Source organism: Crocuta crocuta, unplaced genomic scaffold (assembly GCF_008692635.1).
Source record: "Crocuta crocuta isolate KB4526 unplaced genomic scaffold, BGI_CrCroc_1.0 scaffold462, whole genome shotgun sequence".
NCBI classification, from domain to species: domain Eukaryota; kingdom Metazoa; phylum Chordata; class Mammalia; order Carnivora; family Hyaenidae; genus Crocuta; species Crocuta crocuta.
The window spans coordinates 2433436-2451679 of record NW_027527437.1 but is presented as its reverse complement, the minus strand read 5'-3'; the positions used below and the strand labels follow the sequence as shown (position 1 = coordinate 2451679).

The window sequence follows — 18244 nt, the reverse complement described above, 5'->3', positions numbered from 1 at the left end:
TCTTACTGCATTTTCTTGTCCTTCCAATTCAATATGGAATATAACCAATGAAAGCAGACATTCTTCCTTTTTTCCTGATCATTATTTAGTCTTAATTATTACACATGATATTAGAATAAAAGTTTTTTTACACAACATTGGTAGTGATGAAACCTTCTCATTTCTGGTATTTGTCATGTGTGTCTTTCTTTTTCTCACTAGAGATTTGTCAATGCTACTGATCTCCAGAAAGAAACAACTTTTCTCTTCTGCTATTTTAGATCCAGCTGGGTACCAGGCTCCGCCCCCACTGCTGGGTGACTGAGACTAAGCACCAGCTCTTAGGTGGACAGTGCTCCCTGGGTGCAGGACATGAAAAAGTACAGCAACATAAAAACAAGATCAATACGAAATAATCAGCAGGATGACAGTAAAATGTTTATTGGAGGCTTAAGCTGGGATAGAAGCAAGAAAGATCAGTCTTTCCTCAATTTGAGGATGTTGTAGGTTGTACAGTTAAAACAGCCCCATTGACTGGAAGATCAAGAGGATCTGGATTTGTGCTTTTCAAAGATGCTGCTAGTGTTAATGAAGTTTTGGAACTGAAGGAACACAAACTGGATGACAGATTGATAGAACCCCAAAAGACCAAATCTCTAAAAAGGAAAGAACCCCCAAAAAGGTTGTTGTGGGTGGACTGAGCCCAGATACTTTTGAAGAACAAATTAAAGAATATTTGAAGCTTTTAAAGAGACTGAAGATATTGAACCTTCATGGATACAAAAACAAATGAAACAAGAGGATTTTGTTTTATCACATGTATAGACAGAGTCAGTAAAGACATTACTGGAAAGCAGATACCATCAAATTGGTTCTGGGAAGTGTGAAATCAAAGTTGCACAACACAAAGAGGTATATAGGCAGTAGCAGCAGCAGCAGCAACAATGAGGAAGAGGTGCTGTAGCTGGTAGTGGAGATGGTACTGGGCCTTCCGGAGAAGGTGGTACTGGGCGTCGTGGAGGTGGTGGGACTGGGTGTCATGGATGAGGTCAGTTCCAAAACTGGAACCAAGGATCTAGTAACTATTATGATCCAGGATATGGAAATTATAATGGTGCCTAAGGTGGTGGTTAAAACTATGGCGGCTATGGCAGTCGTGCTTATACTGGGTATAACTCTGGCAACTATGGATATGGATGGACAGGGATATACAGACCACCGTGGCCAACAGAGCACATATGACAAGGCATCTGAAAGGGGTGGCAACCCCAAGACAATTACCATCCATACTAAAGGAGGATGTGGAAGAAAATAGTAGGGGGTTGCTAAAGTTAACACATCTTATAGGACAACATGGAATATGGGTCTTATGTTGATCTGAGAGAATTATTTTGTACAAGACACAACTGTGTCCAAATATATATAGCTATCAATTAGTTTTGTTTGTTTATACTTTTGTCTTTTGCTATCTGTTATAACTAGATGTGATCTGTATTTATATAAATGTTATTTGTATTATTTCATGTTAAACCTCAAATAAAGGGTTCTTTATATGAAATGAATAAATAAAAAGAACCAATGTCTGGTTACTGTAATTTTCCCTATTACTTTGCTGTTTTCTGTTTAATAATTTCCATGCTCATTTTTAGTATATGTGCTGCCGAAGCGAGCACACCATGCTCATTTTTATATTGTCTTTCTCCTCCTTTCTTTGGGTTTCATTTGTTCTTCATTTTCTAGGTTGTTTCGTTGTTGTTGTTTGTTAAATGACAGTGGTGGTTCTTGATTTGAGACCTTTCTTCTTTTCTTAGATAGGTGCTTAGTGTTATAAATTATTTCCTAAATATTGTTTTAGTGGAATCCCATAAATTCAGATAGTGTTTTCAGTTTTATACAATTAAAAGTCCAATTTGACTTTATTTCTTCCTCAATATCTAGATTATTTTAAATTGTTTTACTTAATATTCAAAAATTTGGGAATATTCAAGATTAATTTCAAATTGAATTCTATTATATTCAAAGAATATACTTTGTACACCATCACTCTTAAAATTTTATTAAACATGTTTTATTGTTCAGACTATGGAAAGAAAGTCCTTTTAAATGTTTGATGTGGTCTTTAAAAGAATCTAACTTCTCATGTTGGTGGAATGTATATAAATTTCAATTCATTAAAATGCCATTAAGTCTGCTATATCCTTAGTGATTTTTAGTCTATTTGGTCTATCAAATACTGAGAGTGGTATAAAAATATTTAACTATAACTGTGGATTTGTCTTTTTCTCTCTGAAGATCTATCATTGTTTGTTCTCTGTAATTTGAAGCACTTTTATTAAGTGTACAGTAATATTAGGGTTAGTATTTTTATGACTTACGTTTTGTTTTATATCTTGTTTTTAAGAGATGTTAGGCAGGTCTAGGGCAGTATTTAATCTATATCTAAGTATCCTTCACTCCTAAGCAAGAGCTTTTTGTGTACTACACCCACAACTCCATAATTTATGGTAAATATAGGCCCAGTTTTTGGCCTTGTGTGAATACTGAGTACTGTTTCTTTTAATCCTTCCTTGTGGCTCTTTTCCCATTCTCAAGGAGTGTCTTCACTATGTCATGTGTGAGCTCAATAGAATTGTACCCAGTACTGAAGGGGACCTTCTGCAAATATTTGGAGTTTTCTATGAATCCCTCTCCTTTCCATTTCTTGCCCTGCAAAATTTATCTTTAATGACTTCCCTAAAATCTTAGCTGCATCACTTCAGTCCAGAGAGTCAGCCACCCTCTGCCCAGGCAACTGTTCCCTGCACCACAGACTGGAAAGTCCCTCAAGGTGGTAAGCTAGAGAGGTTTCCCTCTAACTTTGTTTATTTCCTGTGTTTAAGGATCACACTTCAGGGTGCTTGGGTGGCTCAATCAGTTAAGTGTGTGACTTTGGCTCAGGCCATGATCTCATGGTTCATGAGTTGTAGCCCCGCATTGGGCTCTGCTGACAGCTCAGAGCCTGGAGATTGCTTCCAATTCTGTGTCTCCCCCTCTCTCTCTCTGCTCCTTACCTGCTCATACTCTGTCTCTCTCTCAAAAATAAAATAAAACATTAAAGAAGTTTTTTTTTTTTAAAAGGACCACACTTCTATATTACCTAATATTCAATGGCTTGAAAACCATTACATTATACATTTTGATTTATTTTTTTAATTATTTCACTAAGAAGGATAAATTGTCCCCTATTTACCTATCTTGGCTTGAAGTAGAATTCCTCAAAATGCTTCTTATTAATAGCACTGGAAGATTATTTTGCAGCTCACAATACGCCCTGCCTATTTTGTTTTTAGGCACAGAAAAAAAGAGACCTTTTTATACTGCTTCCTTTAAATACTAATGTTCCTTCAGGAATTCAATTCCTTATGAAAATAAGACATTTAGTACATAATGATGAACTTGTAACCTATAATGTACATAGGCGAGCTTCTATACTATTTTTAATCAACATCAGAAGCAGAAATTCTTAGATGTATGTAAGTATACTTCAGAAACTGGATTAAACTTGAACAGTGATAAGCATGACTCTAAAAAGATACAAGAAAATACAATCATGAAATATAATTCTCTTAGATTAGCAAATAACTCCCCATTTTTATAAATGTATCCATTGAGATATACATACGTCCAAGGTTATGTCGTATTGTCAAATGTACCCTAGAAAATATGCACGTGAGTCTCTCCAGTAACTAGCGCAGTCATGCTACAGTCAAAAATGGGCACAGCACTGGCATGAGCAAAACACTAATAATGCCAAACATACTACCCTTACAAAGTTTATTTTATGCTTATTTTATCTGTGGGAAATCAACACAGTAGTGTCATCCATGACTTTATTAAACACAGACACACACACACACACACACGAGATTTAATTACTTCTATGTGAAGAAAATAGCACCCAATTATGTATACTTTTCTCACAAAAAAGGGTTATGTAAAGCCAAGAAAAGAGAATGGTATCAGGACTGAGTCTAATTAGGCTCTTAATCCTTGCTCTTCTGTTTACTGGCTAAGTAAATTGAAACAGCTACATTTCTGAGCCTAAATTTTCCTCAACTGTAAAATGAAGATATAATTTATAAAAGATAAATGAGATAAGATAAACTAGACACTAAACATAGAATTCATTTATGAAGATGTTAAATATATAATTTTAATGATGGGCAGAGATCAACTGAAATTCTATAAGAATTAATTAGAAGTAGTAAACATGTTTTTAATGATAATAATAAAAAATGTCTGGTCTGAAAAAGATGATGTTGACCTTTCCCCCCTGCTCTATCTTGCTAAATCATAGTTACAAACTCAGGAAATGACACAAGATAAAACTAAGAGGAAATTCTTAACGGTGGCAAGAAGGCAATCTGGTGTGCAACCTCAGGACTGAAGAAACACCACAGTGTCAGGGCAACTTGTTATCCCTTCAGCTCAGAAATACAGAACTTCTCTTCTCTCATTGCTGACCAGCAACAGAAGGCAGCTAGGAAAGTTTATGCCTCTGTCAGATTGGATCAGAATCCTTCTGAAAACCTCAAAAGAACCCAACACTGCTAGGAAGGGAAGATCTACTGGAACCCAAAAATAAGTGGCCAGAGGAAGCACTGAGCCTCTCCTTTTTAGCCAAGAGATTCTAGAGTACCTACAAAAGAGACCCAGCTGCAGGAAGCATCCCAGTCAATAAGAAAGTCCTTCCAGGCAAAGGTTCTCCTCCCCACTCAAGGATAGTGGGGAGGGCCTGTGGAACCAAAAACGGTGGTCTAGTCATAGCAAGTGGCCTTTCCCTAGCAGTGTATTAGTCCTATATGCTCAAGAATCTCCTGGCCTGCCCAGATATACCTGGCAAGTGAGCAGAACAGGTAGAAGGGACCCAAACCACAACAAACAGCATGATCCAGACAACCTCTTTGTCCTCACAAGCTCGAGTCTCTTCATCTGCTCAGGAACACAGAGCAGCCAGAAGGCTTAGAAAGCAGAGTCCATACTCTGCCCACCCCTCTACGTAGAGAAGCCAAGCCACTTGTTTCTGCTATCTGCACAGTACCAGCAGGGTCCAATGGGAGCAATAGTTGCAGCAGATAAACCAAGCAGACCACAGGCTTGATTTTTTAGAGAAAAAAAAAATTTAAATAGCAAAAAAGATGATATTACTCATAAGAAAATTCCAATTAAAATGGCAGCAAACTTCTCATCTGTGACCATGGAGGACAGAAGAAAATATTTTTCAAGAGCTAAAAAAAAATAGAAAATAATTTTAGAAAGATGTCATTGGTAAATTCTACAACCAGTGAAATTATACTTCAGAAATGAAGGGAGAATAAAAACATTCTCAGGTGAAAGAAAACTAAATGAGTCTATGACTAGCCGATCTACCCCTAGTCTGGATAAAGGAAGTTCTTCAAACAAAAGAGATATGATAAAGAAGTTAACTCAGATCATCAAAAAGGAAAAGAAACCATGGAAAGAACAGAAAGATGAGTACATACAACAGACTATCCTTTCCTCATGCATTTTATAAGCATATTTGATGACTGAAACAAAGAAGTTTAACTCCACCTGATACTTAAGAAAGTGATATTTAACACGGGAAAGGTAAAAGTATCTAAGTGGTGGGGCGCCTGGGTGGCTCAGTCAGTTAAGCATCCAACTTCAGCTTAGGTCACGATCACACGGTTCATGGGTTTGAGCCCCGCGTCAGGCTCTGGGCTGATGGCTCGCTCAGAGCCTGGAGCCTGCTTCTGATTCTGTATCCCCTTCTCTCTCTAACCCTCTCCTGCTCATGCTGCCTCTCTCTCTCTCTCTCTCTCAGAAATAAATAAAACATTAAAAAAAAAGTATGTAAGTGGAGTATTTCTCCGTTTCACTTGAAGTGGTAAATGTTGTTACCAATCGATTCTTCTAAGTATAGATATTATGCTATACATATGTTTATTTACTACCCAAAGCAATCATAATAAAATTTATATTTATTGTATATACATACAATAAATAATGCTTAAAAATACATTCAGATGGACTCCCCAAAATGTTCAAGTAACCCACAGGAAGGAAGGAAGGAAGGAAGGAAGGAAGGAAGGAAGGAAGGAAGGAAGGAAGGAAGGAAGGAAGGGAGGGAGGGAGGGAGGGAGAAAGGAAGAAAGAAAGGAAGGAAGGGAAGGAAGGAAGGAAGGAAGGAAGGAAGGAAGGAAGGAAGGAAGGAAGGAAATGAAAACAAGAGAGTCCAGATGCAACAATTTCTACCTCACCCCAGAAAAAATGTATCTCCACATGCTCCACACCACTGTATCCCTAGACATTTTTCTGAAGGTGGAAGGCCTCTGAATTTTTGTCAGAATTACTTCTAACTTACATGTAAATGGCTTAACCATAAATCTATAATAGTTGCTAGTTGTTGCTCACCAGGTCCAATAATCATAATCTTATCAGTACAATGGACAAGTATGACATCTTAAGGAAGAGAAATGTAATCAAGGTCTCTGTTAACTAAATTATGATATAGACCTAGAAAGTTGATATACCACAGGGATAGCATAGTGAGGACGTATTGTTAGCAATAAAGATAAACTCAATACAGCAGCTGTAATTGGAGCTGGTGAAATTTATAATAATCCACTATCATTCTCCAATAGCTCTATGTTTTCTGCCCAGGATGAATAGGTGAGCTAAATGATAATTCAGTGAGAATAACCATCCCTGCATCATTCAAGTCCCAGATGGTGGCACTAATCTCTGCAATCCCTCTAGGAATGTGGTGTTTCTTTTGGTTTACTCTCCCAAGACAGTGGTTCCCACTTGGTTGTTTGGTTATTTGTTTGTTTGCTTGCTTGTTTGACCAAAATTTCCTTCATTCAGATTAGGGAATCACTATGAGGATTCTCTTAACTACCAGGTATGTCTATTCCAATTACACATTCTGAAATCAGGGAAACGACCAAAGGATAGGTCTCCAGACCCATCCCACTTGACCCACTGTGAAGCTCCTACTTTAACTAATGGATTTCCATTAGTGACATTTGGATCTCCAGGAAGTAGTGTCAGTTCAGAGATAGTATCTACTAACCCTTGTAAAGTCTGATTATTTCCTTTTCCCTAAGTGCACATCCACTGTGGCAATAGGCCATAGGTCCTGTTGGGAAAGGCTGGAAGACAGATTCAAAGTAGAAATATTTGGCAGTGTGATGGGTTTCCCTCAAGGAAACCTTCATTCACAGAGTGTGAGTCAGGAAACTGAGTTGAGTCTAGGAATTGATTGAGGAACTCTAACTCTTATGATTCAAATTAGACTTCTGCTCACTTGATCTAAAACTCTTCCCTTTGTAAAGTCAGATAAGAATTTCTTCTATTTCATTTCATTTCTTGGGAATCCATGATCAACTAGTCAACAAAATAAGTCTGAGTTATTACACTATTCTGAATAGTGCTTTGACTCTGCTGTCCATTATAACAACCATGATGACCTTACCTTTAGCAATCAGGTCGCCTCTTGGCACCTGCCTCCTCATATCCAATTATTCCCATGTAGCAGTCTGTCATCCAGGCCAATAGCTTCCACTGTAATTTGTGACCTCCAGGGTAGAGCTCTTCCAGAATGCGAGGGGCTCCTCTCACAAATTCATCTCTTACAGCCAAGGTGAAAGGAGTGGGTTAACTGGTCTTAAATGATAAATCCCTTCTAAAGTTTCAATCTCTAAACCTTTGCATACCTACCTCTACAGTATATACCAAATCAGTTCTGGATTTTTAGCTTCATTTAGTGTAAGCAAACTTTTGAGCTTACACTAAGCTCAAATAACCAAAGAAAATGTTAGAAGCCTTTCTAAGCCCTGAACTACAACAATGAAACTCTACTTAGTGGGCCCACAGCAATAAATTTGTCTTGATATAACTTTAGTTTCTTCCATCATTGCCCCATAACCTTAATATCCATTCCTACACTATTATCCGATATTCTGTCCATATAAATTAGAAAATCTGATGCAATTATTTTGGAGTGTGGTACAACTCCCTATGGGTTACATTTTGTACCTCCCTTTCAAATTCTTCTGTGACCTGAGTCTAGTTACAGGCCTAAATGCAAAGAGGGGTGGTGGAGGTAGGCCCTGAGGAGAATTAGCTGTCTTCCTAGCAACTACTTCATGGGAGGTCATTACAAACTCTTCAGGAAAAGCAGGGTTAACTTTCTCAGACAGAAGTGAAAGGGCTGCTTCTGTTGGCAAAAGAGACTCAGCAAAATTTAGGGATTCAATGTCCTCAGCTTCATCAGCACATGTGCCCTCATTCTAATTTTCAGGATCCTTTTCCTTCCCAATCAATGCCCTTAACAGAAGACATCCTGAGAGATGGGATCCAATACTAATCCTAATGCAATGTTCCAGCCTAACTTTTTGAGACATGAAGAAAAATGACAAATGCTAATTGGAGGGTTGTGATGAGACACAAAATTAAAAACTATAATCTGTATTGTATTTTATAGAAATCAGAGAGCTGCTGAAGTTTTAAAACAGTGGAAGAATCAGATGGTCACTCCTGTGTTTCATAAAAACAACTCAAGTTGTAGCATCTTTATACTGAAAGACAGGCTACAAAAGAGGAAGAAAGCCAAGATACAGTGCCAATATTTATCTCTGGAATGCTCGTCTTACATTAATGGTCAACTTCTGTTTATTTTTCAAGATTCAGATCAAACTTCTCCAGAGAAGATTAGCAGGAGTTCTCTAAGGAAAGTTAATCACTCACTGCTTACGGTCTCATCCAAAATATTTTGTATCCTCTCAAAAATAAATGCTAAAAAATAAATTAAAAAGGGTGCCTGGGTGGGTCACTTGGTTAAGCATCTAACTTTGGCTCAGGTCATGATGTTATGGTTTGTGGGTTTGAGCCCCATGTCAGTCTTTGTACTGACAGCTCAGAGCCTGCAGGCTGCTTCAGATTTTGTGTCTCCGTTTCTCTGCCCCTCCCCTGATTCTTGTCTGTCCCTGGCTCTCAAAAATATATAAATGCTAAAATATAGTTTAAAAATATTTTCTATCCTTATGACAAGAACATTTTATTGTTATTTTTGTACATTTAAAAAATATATCAGGTATTGGGAACTGAGCTCATTGTACTTCAGAATTTAAGGAAAATTATTTTAAAATACTGTGTAAATTTATTTTATTAAAATGTCTTATGTACTTTCTGTATTACTTCCATTCACTTTTCCTGTTTCCTCCATGGCCCCAAAGACAATAATTCTAATGACTCTAAATATTTGCTTTTTTACTTATAAGTATTCTTTCTGGGGACATGTTAAATTTTAAATTTATATATATATTTTAAATATACATATCATATTTTAACCCAAATATATTCCTATGCTTCATCCATGTTGTATGAACACACTGACTCTGTTCCTTCTAACCACTTTTTCACAGATCTTAAAATAACTGATGTACTCTCCTAATCTGGACAGATTGACTTCAATTTTCCAATGTTACAAAAATGCCACATATAATGCAACATTGAATATCCTTTAATGTATCCTTTTATGCACAGTGTTAGAATTTATATACTGAGGAATGGAATAAATCATGCACATTCTTAACTTGACTAAATACTGCCAGGATGCTTTCTAGGATGGTTCTCCAAACTACATTCTCACCAGCAATGCATGAAGGTTCTAATATACATACTTCCCTCCCTACATTTCTGATCTTACAAGAATAACGTATTATCATTATTTCATTTTCTATTCCTCTGATTATAAATTATAAATAAATTTCAAATTCATATGATTTTTAGCTTTCTGGGATTCCTCTTTATAAACTGCTTGTTTATTGGGTTCTAGTCTTCTCCTATGATTTTTAGGAGTTCCTTGTATATTCTACTCCTTTCTTAGTTTTAGGCAATAAGAACATTTTCTCAAAGGGTTACTATCTAATAATTATTTTTATGATGTGCTTTGTTTCACTGAATAGAAATTCTTAATTTTGATGTGTTCAAATTCATTTTGGTTCTTAGTTTATGCCTTGTGCTTTTCATGTATGTATCTTCCCACCCTATGATGCACTGATATCCCACTGTCCATAATACTATTTGCAGTTTCACAGATGGTATTTTGATCTTATTTCACCTGGAATGTGCCCTTGTATAAGGCACTCACTAGAAATTTGGTCTTAATTTTCTCCATTTTGTTTCCCAAATGCCATTGAAGCCAAATGTTCTTATGTTCTAGTTAGTATTGCTGGTCTATGCAAATTGTGTTGTATTGGGTATGTTAATCTTGTGGTCGGCCACCTTGCCAGGCAAGATGGGGGGAGAACCCTATAACCTGTCTCCCCTGATCATTACAGTAAACAAACAAACAAACACCTCAGGACTTAATAACACAAACAGCAGCTACCGGAGGATGATAAATTAATGGCAGCAGGTCGATCACAGAGGAAACTAGTCTAATTTTTTTTAAAATGTTTTATTTATTTCTAGGAGAGAGAGAGAGAGAGAGAGAGAGAGAGAGAGAGACAGCATGAGCAGGGGAGGGTCAGAGAGAGAGGGAGTCACAGATTGAAACAGACTCCAGGCTCTGAGCTGGCAGTCAGCACAGAGCCCAACGCGGGGCTCGAACCCACGAACCGCGAGATCATGACCTAAGCGAAAGTCGGACGCTTAACCGACTAAGCCACCCAGGCGCCCCAGAGGAAACTATAGTCTAAACATTATGATCTTCAAGTGGTTAAATTTCATAGTTGTTTTTCCCCCCGTTTTCTCCCGGTTTCCTTGTTTCGACATGGTAGAGCTGGGTCTTGGATTGAACCATGAGTGAACACAGCCAAAGTTCCAAAAGAAATCCTCCTCTTTCTAGACAAAAGATTGCAAAGGTGCCATATGAGACAGAGAATATGGGAAAAATCACAACTCTTTCCTTTTCCTTGTTTTATCTTCTGGTATTCCTTTTTGTTTCTGCCTTCTGAGGTCATCTCATTACAAGAGCTTCCCAGCAGTGTTCAAGTTTTGAATCTGTTTGTTAGCACTTCTCTATCTTCCTTTCCTTGGATAATTTAAAGACATATTCAATGATCTCTTCAGAGTCAAAAATATGGATCAAATTATGGATCACTGGCTGTAGCTTGATCACCAAATTTCAAACACTGTCTGTGGCTAACCATTTCCTACTTAATAATATGCACTATGTCTTCACAGTCTAATTCCACATGTCTCAAACTATATCCTACATTTTTCACATACAACAGCCAATAATACTAACCAAAATACAACGATGACCCAAGTAATTTTACTCTTGCCACTAAAATTTTATAGCTGTATGTGTTTCAGTAAGGGAATCAGGAGGGAAATGAGTGTGAATATATGAGAGAAATTAGATAGGAACTCAGAGGAAAACTCCCAAAGAAGGATTTCTTTTATAGAAGGTGATATTTTGAAGTTTAATGGTAACAGTCCTGCTTCAAAGAGAAAAAAAAAAAATCGTACAAAGGAGTTTTAAAGAAACATTGGTCTGAATTTGTGCTGGATTATTTGCAACCAATTTCTGTGAATTAGAGATCCCTTATACTCTTCTCAAAAATGGTTCAGACTAAACAACAGTTGCTCTACTGATTTTTGGCATCTCTATTTCAACACCAGCTGTAATAACTACATAATTATAAAGCATTCTGAAATTCATTAACCTTCTTCTGAATTCTTATAGAAATATCTATGCGTGTATTTTTTTTTCACTTCCAATATTTCAGCCCTTAAGATTCAAGAGCTAAATGAGATTTTCAATATGGCAATAGGATCCATAACAGCAGATGAGAGGAAGCAACTGTAAGAAGGGTAAGTAAACGGGCAGACACAGATTGAATGTGAAGAGTTAGGAATGTATAACATCTTCATTCTTATCTCTGAGAAGCTCCTTATTGGCAACTGATGCTTCTAGATTCTGTCGATACCCCATGGTCACAACTGGACTATTTTCTTCTTGGACTGGTTTCCAAAGTTGATCATTTCCATTCTGCCCACCCACCACTTAACAGAATGTAATCTAGACCTATTAAATAAGTAAATACATATTCAAAAACAATAATGTCTAACACAGCAGAAGGGGTTGATAGTGACAAATATGAAGATAAAACAGGGAAGTAACCAAAAGTGAGAACAAAGGTGCCTATGTGAGATCTGGTGTCCAAAATTCAATCATACAGAAAATATTCAGGGAGTGTGTACCATCAGTAAAAGGTAGCAAACAAAATCCACATGGGAAGGAGTTGTAAAGTCATGGAATTCTTCATTCAGCCATGCTATTTTGTCCAACCACACAGGTAACAGATTGTGCCATTAGACATCTTTCCTGGGAGTTAGTGTAGGTTTGGAGGGGATAGTATTGGTAGTCAGTGGATGACTATGAAAGTTAAAATGTCCAGATATCCACAGATCTTCATTCTCAGTTAAGTTTAAGAGCAAGAAGTATAAGTAGAATTACCAAAAGGATAAAATTAATAATACACAGAAATCCAAAATTATAGGTAATGTTAAGCTTGGTTAATCTGTGCTATAGATAGGGTTAATAGGCAGTATGGTAAAAGAAGACAAAAAAGGATTCAGAGCAAACACCAATTTCCGGAGGGGGAAGCCACTTCGTAGGGAGTAACAGAAGCCCATTGCTTAACACTAGTGCATCAGGTTGAATTATAATTTATGTAGAAAGATGACTATATACCAGAATTTTCTATAATAAATTTCCAAAAATATTTGTTATACAGCATGTTAATAGNAAAAAAAAAATGTCCCCAGTTATCTGTTAGTAATATGATGAAAAAATACCCCAACCTGCAACTACCCCAGACTTTGTTCTCTGCCTCCTTTAGCTCAGCAGGCCCACTAGGCCCTGCTCAGATCCTACCCCTCTGTAGGTTTCTATAGGCAGAAAATAGGGCAATCAAGGGCCTTCCTTGTGAGTTTCACCTCTCTGAGGAACTGTAGTCCTGCAGTGCCTGAATACAAATTATACTATGTCCAGTGTTTTTGCCAATAACACCATTATTACATATCAATTCAATACTCCTTGAAGTCATTTTTTCATCTAATCCAAGCCTATACCACAGCTATTCCTGTACACTATGTCTAGAAGCACTGTCAACATTTCTATAAAATACCTACAATAAAACATTCTTGAAGGTATGAACAGTATTCACTTTATACTATGTAGATGACAAAAATTATGTTTCAATAAATTATATGAAAATATGCAATAGGTGCACCTGGGTGTCTCAGTCGGTTAAACTTTCAACTCTTGGTCTCTGCTCAGGTCATGATCTCAAGGTTCGTGAATTCGACCCCCATATTGTGCTCACAGTGTGGAGCCTGCTTCGGGTCGTCTCTCCCTCCCGTGTGTGCGCACGTGCATGTGCACACACTCTCGCTCCTCTCTCTCTGCCCCTTCCCCACTCATGCTTACTGTCTCAAGTGTGTGCTTGCTTGCTCTCTCTCTCAAAATAAACAAATAATTATTTTATTTTATTTTTTTNGAGCCCGACGCGGGGCTCGAACCCACGAACCGCGAGATCATGACCTGAGCGAAAGTCGGACGCTTAACCGACTAAGCCACCCAGGCGCCCCAACAAATAATTATTTTAAAAAAATACTAGGGGCACCTGGTTGGCTTAATCAGTTAAGCAGCCAAATCTTTATTTCAGCTCAGATCATGATCTCATGGTTTGTGAGTTAAGTGCCCTGCATGGGGCTCTACTGGAAAGGTGAAACCTGCTTGGGATTCTGTTTCTCCCTCTCTCTCTCTCTCAAAAAAATATAAACACACACATATACATATATATATATACATACACAAATACATATGTTTCAAGTGGTAGAGGTGTGCATATATATTTTTTTCATAGACATGCATGTTTCAAGTGGTAGAGGTGTGTATGTATACATATATACATATATATGTATACATACACACACATATATACACACCTCTATCATCTGAAACATGCAAGTCTATGAAATACTTTGTATTTAAAATGTTTTGGGCCATATAGTTGAATTGATCAGGTGTTCAAATTGTTTCCCTACTTTTTCTGCAATTCTGCTGTTTGCTTCAAATGGATATTCACCCTTACATGAATGTGTTTGCTGACTTTAATGACATTTCTCAGAATTATGAAGAATTTCCTTCAGAAACTAACTTTTTTCATAGAAAATGGTATTATTTCAGAAGTACTTATTCCTGTAGGAGCTATGGAAATGCATTTACACAGAAAACACACTTAGCTTGCCTTGTGCAACACTGTATTCTAGTCCTTTCTGATTAGGTTTACTATTTGTTCACTTTGATGTTGCCTCAGGAACTGTGGGTTGTGAAGTATGGGAATGACTAGAAATGGGAGTTACAAACTAGCTGTTAGAAACATTAGGTTCAGAATTTCCTCTAAGAAAAAATAGAAAAAACATAATACTTTTAGATTTTTTGATAGAAAAATACTTAATGACACTTCACATTATTTCCAGTTTGTCATCTATACATCTTCTAAAATCAATTTTAAGTCCTCTCACAGTACTTTTGTGAGGGTTTGTGGGCAGTAATTTCTTCCTCAGTTGGCATTCAGTTCTCAGATATAAAGAAAAAATAAAATATACCTTCAAGTTACACAAGTATCATTTTACATTTGAACTTCGAATTATTTCCAAAAATGATCCTTATTCACCATAAACTTATTTCAATCCAAATCATAAGTGGAAAAACATGTAATAACCTTAATATTTAAGCCTGAGACAATACAGTTGCATTGAACTACAATGTTTTTCAAAGGTGCTCTATTAGTATGAAAGAAAGATGTGTGACTCCTTACAACAATTGCAACAATGGTAGCTAATGTCGGTCTAAAGAATCTCTTGGAATTCAAATTGCTCTAAAAATATACATGCTTCCCCTTGATACAAATTCTGGTTTACTAACTGAAGATATCTAATTAAAAATATCAGACTCAATCACACTCTTCCAAGCAGGAGCCTGCTGTCTTCAGGATGAGTAAGAGTTACAGCAGCTGTTTTGATTGCTAAATGTCCAAAGACTGAATTCTTAAGTCATTTTTTTAAATTTAAGCAGCTTAAATAATAAGCCACAGTTCTACCAGAAATGCAGTCTTATGGGAAAAATGAGGATGGATCAATTTATTCAGGGGTCGGCATCAAGAAATGTTAACCATCTGCACTTAGGTGGCTATAGACAACCACCGTTATGCCAATCAGAACCAATCACCCATTTATTCTCCTCCTTACCCCCAGCCCAGGTGTTTATATGTGTTTTCACAATCTTACTTCATCATAAAAATCACTTTGGGTGTTTGAAAACACACACACACATACACACACAAATTGTTGGAGCCACCCAAAGCAGAATGAGACTGAATAGGGGAGAAACCACACCATGGAAGTTAAACAAGATCTATAAGGATTCTTACACTCACCTAAATTTTAAAAGAATAAATAAAACCAGTGGTTCTGAGAATGTGGTCCCTGGACCAGAAGCGTTAGCATCATATGGAAAGTTAGAATAGTCAAATTCTAGGTTCCCATCCTAAAACTACTGAATCCAAAACTCGAGTTAAGGCCTAGAATTCTGTTTTAATTAGTCTTCCAAGTGATTCTGATATGTATTAAAATTTGAGAACCATTGATACAAATCAAACTTTAAAAATGTGAACCACACTGAACATATCGGCTTTCATGTAATGGCATAAGCTGTTTCTTAAGCAATATACCTTGAGTTAGTAGATAGCTTCCATCATCCTCCAAGTGATTTTCAAACTTCCTGAACTATGTAAGGGTCTTTGCTCACTTTAAAATCAGTCAACTTCCTGCAACTAACTTGAGTTCTTTGTTTTACTTTATTTATCTCTTAATACAGATGACGATGCCCTTCGTTTATAGAGTCAAGATACTTCACAAAATGAATTCAGCTCAAGGACTTAGGATATTTTTCACAATAACTCAGAATATTAAATAATATTACTGTAATTACTTATTAAAAACCCAGCATGAGGGGTGCCAGGGTGGCTTAGTCTGTTAAGCATTTGACTCTTAGTTTCTGCTCAGGTCATGATCTCATAGTTCATCAGTTCCAGCCCTGACTTAGGCTCCATGCTAATAACACAGAGCCTACTTGAGATTCTCTCTGTCCTTCTTTCTCAGAGTCTCTCTCTCTCTCCCACCTTCTCTCCCAAATAAATAAACTTTAAAAATTTAAAGAAAACCCATACATTAATTCATATATTTGTGATTTTGATATCCTCAGTAATAATTAGTTTAAAACTAATTCACTGAAACATTGTATGTATGTTTCAATAATGTCACTAAGTTGTTAATTTTCATCATAATAAAAATTTTTAATGATAGGCACAGCTTAAAATCATTGCTCTTTCAATGTCTCCTAACATAATCAGATTACTTATTCTACAAGTCACTGTTCAGGGCCATGTGACAGATAGAGTATCAGCCACTGAAGCCTTTATCGCTTTACGTTTAGGGAGAGAGTGAGACTGGAGGTTTGTTTAGGATGTGGTTTAAAGTTCTTTCTAGGAGTTTATTTATAACTTGAGTTAGGGTGAATGTCAAGATCAGTATCAGGGTTCCATCTCAGGGACAGAAGTTCTTCCTTTCAAAGAAATCCTTTTTCTGATTTCTCTCCCTCAAAGCAACATTTACTCAGTATGAGAAAAGAAATCTGATAGTACCAAAATAACTTATTAGTTACAGGAATAACCAATGTCTATGTAGGGAAGAACTAGGGTCATTAAAATCATGGCTGCTTGTATGTCACACAGATGCCAGTACTTTCACTATAGTATTGGCTACAGCCTAATTTTCTATCAGTTCCATTGGCCAAAAACACCTGTTAAAAGATAAAATGAGGCCTATTAAATTTTTAAGAGTTTCTTTGGTCAAAAATCAACTCAAATTGGGTGAAGCCAAACTAGGAGTGGTTATTAGTCCTCCACCCACCAGACTTTTATAGAAAAAAGGCAGAAGCAAAACAAGAAAATGATTTGGCTATAGCCTAAGTATTTGCTTTATTTGAGAAACCTAGTCAACCGTGATTGATTGTCCTTAGGTTTTGATTTCTTAACCTTGAAGCACTTACAGGCTTGGGTTTTGGTTTTTGCTTATGTAGGCTACCGAGGTATTAGAACCATCTCTAATGGCCCCGTTTAATCAATTTAACATCCATGTAAAGACATCTTAGTGCTTATACTGCTATGAGAGTTGCTGCTGACAAACCAGACATCAGGAAGAAGGATTCATAGATGCAGTCTCTCATAAATACAGCTTCAAGTAGCAACAATCCTAGTTTGCTTGCACTAAAATTAGAGTCATATATGGTGCAGGTTTACTGGGTACCGTAATTATATCACAGGAAATTGAACTGGCAAGTAATCTTTGGGATGGCCCCTGACATTAAATTAAGATTAAGGATACATAGTGATTCAAGTGCAGTGAATTAATCACTTTCTGGTCAAATATCTACAGTTAGTATCTCTAGATATATTGTGGTTGTCTAGAGTAATACACAATTAGACATTTGACCTAATGAAAAAATGGCTACACAGGGAGAATTCATTTAGTAAGTATGAGTTACACTTCAAATCCTTGATCCACCATTTAAGAGTTGGTCGAATTAGGCAAGTTATATAATCTCTGAACTCTTATCCTTATAAGTACAATTATTTAAAAAGAGTATTTCTTTAGAGTAATTTTTATGATGTCCTTCCACATTTTCAATACAATTATACACATGAAATTATATTCTAGATCTAAATAAAATAATTATTTTTACATTATGTATTGGTTAGAATTACTTATGTAAATTTTCCATTAGCCATCCCTCGGCATGATTCTATTCACTCTTCTTTACATCTCAGACATGTGGGCTTCCTTCTATTCTGTTATCTTGCTGGGTAAAGACACTAACCGTTTCTTAATATTCCCTCATTCTTTAACTAGCCCTTGCTCTAAAAGACAGACTTTTAAAACTCTCCTGGTTTGGCTTTTGAATAATTTCACTCAGCTTCTAGATGTGGTGTTTCTGCACTCTGAACTGATGTTTTAATCACATAGAATCAGTGTATGGTCTATTTCTATAAAGATTTTGTTATGCTTTTTTCTTGCTGTTTTTAAAGGATGATTCTTGTGTTTTACACCAAAATTTATAAAAGTGTCTTAAAATGTTTGTACAGTTTTCCTCCCATCCCAA

The 18244-nt window shown here is 36.6% G+C and overlaps 1 pseudogene; it reads left to right on the top strand.

Annotated features, from left to right (window-relative positions):
* Positions 1–414: 414 nt before the first annotated feature.
* Positions 415–1272, top strand: LOC144228292 (heterogeneous nuclear ribonucleoprotein D-like; annotated as a pseudogene).
* The last annotated feature ends 16972 nt before the right edge of the window (positions 1273–18244 follow it).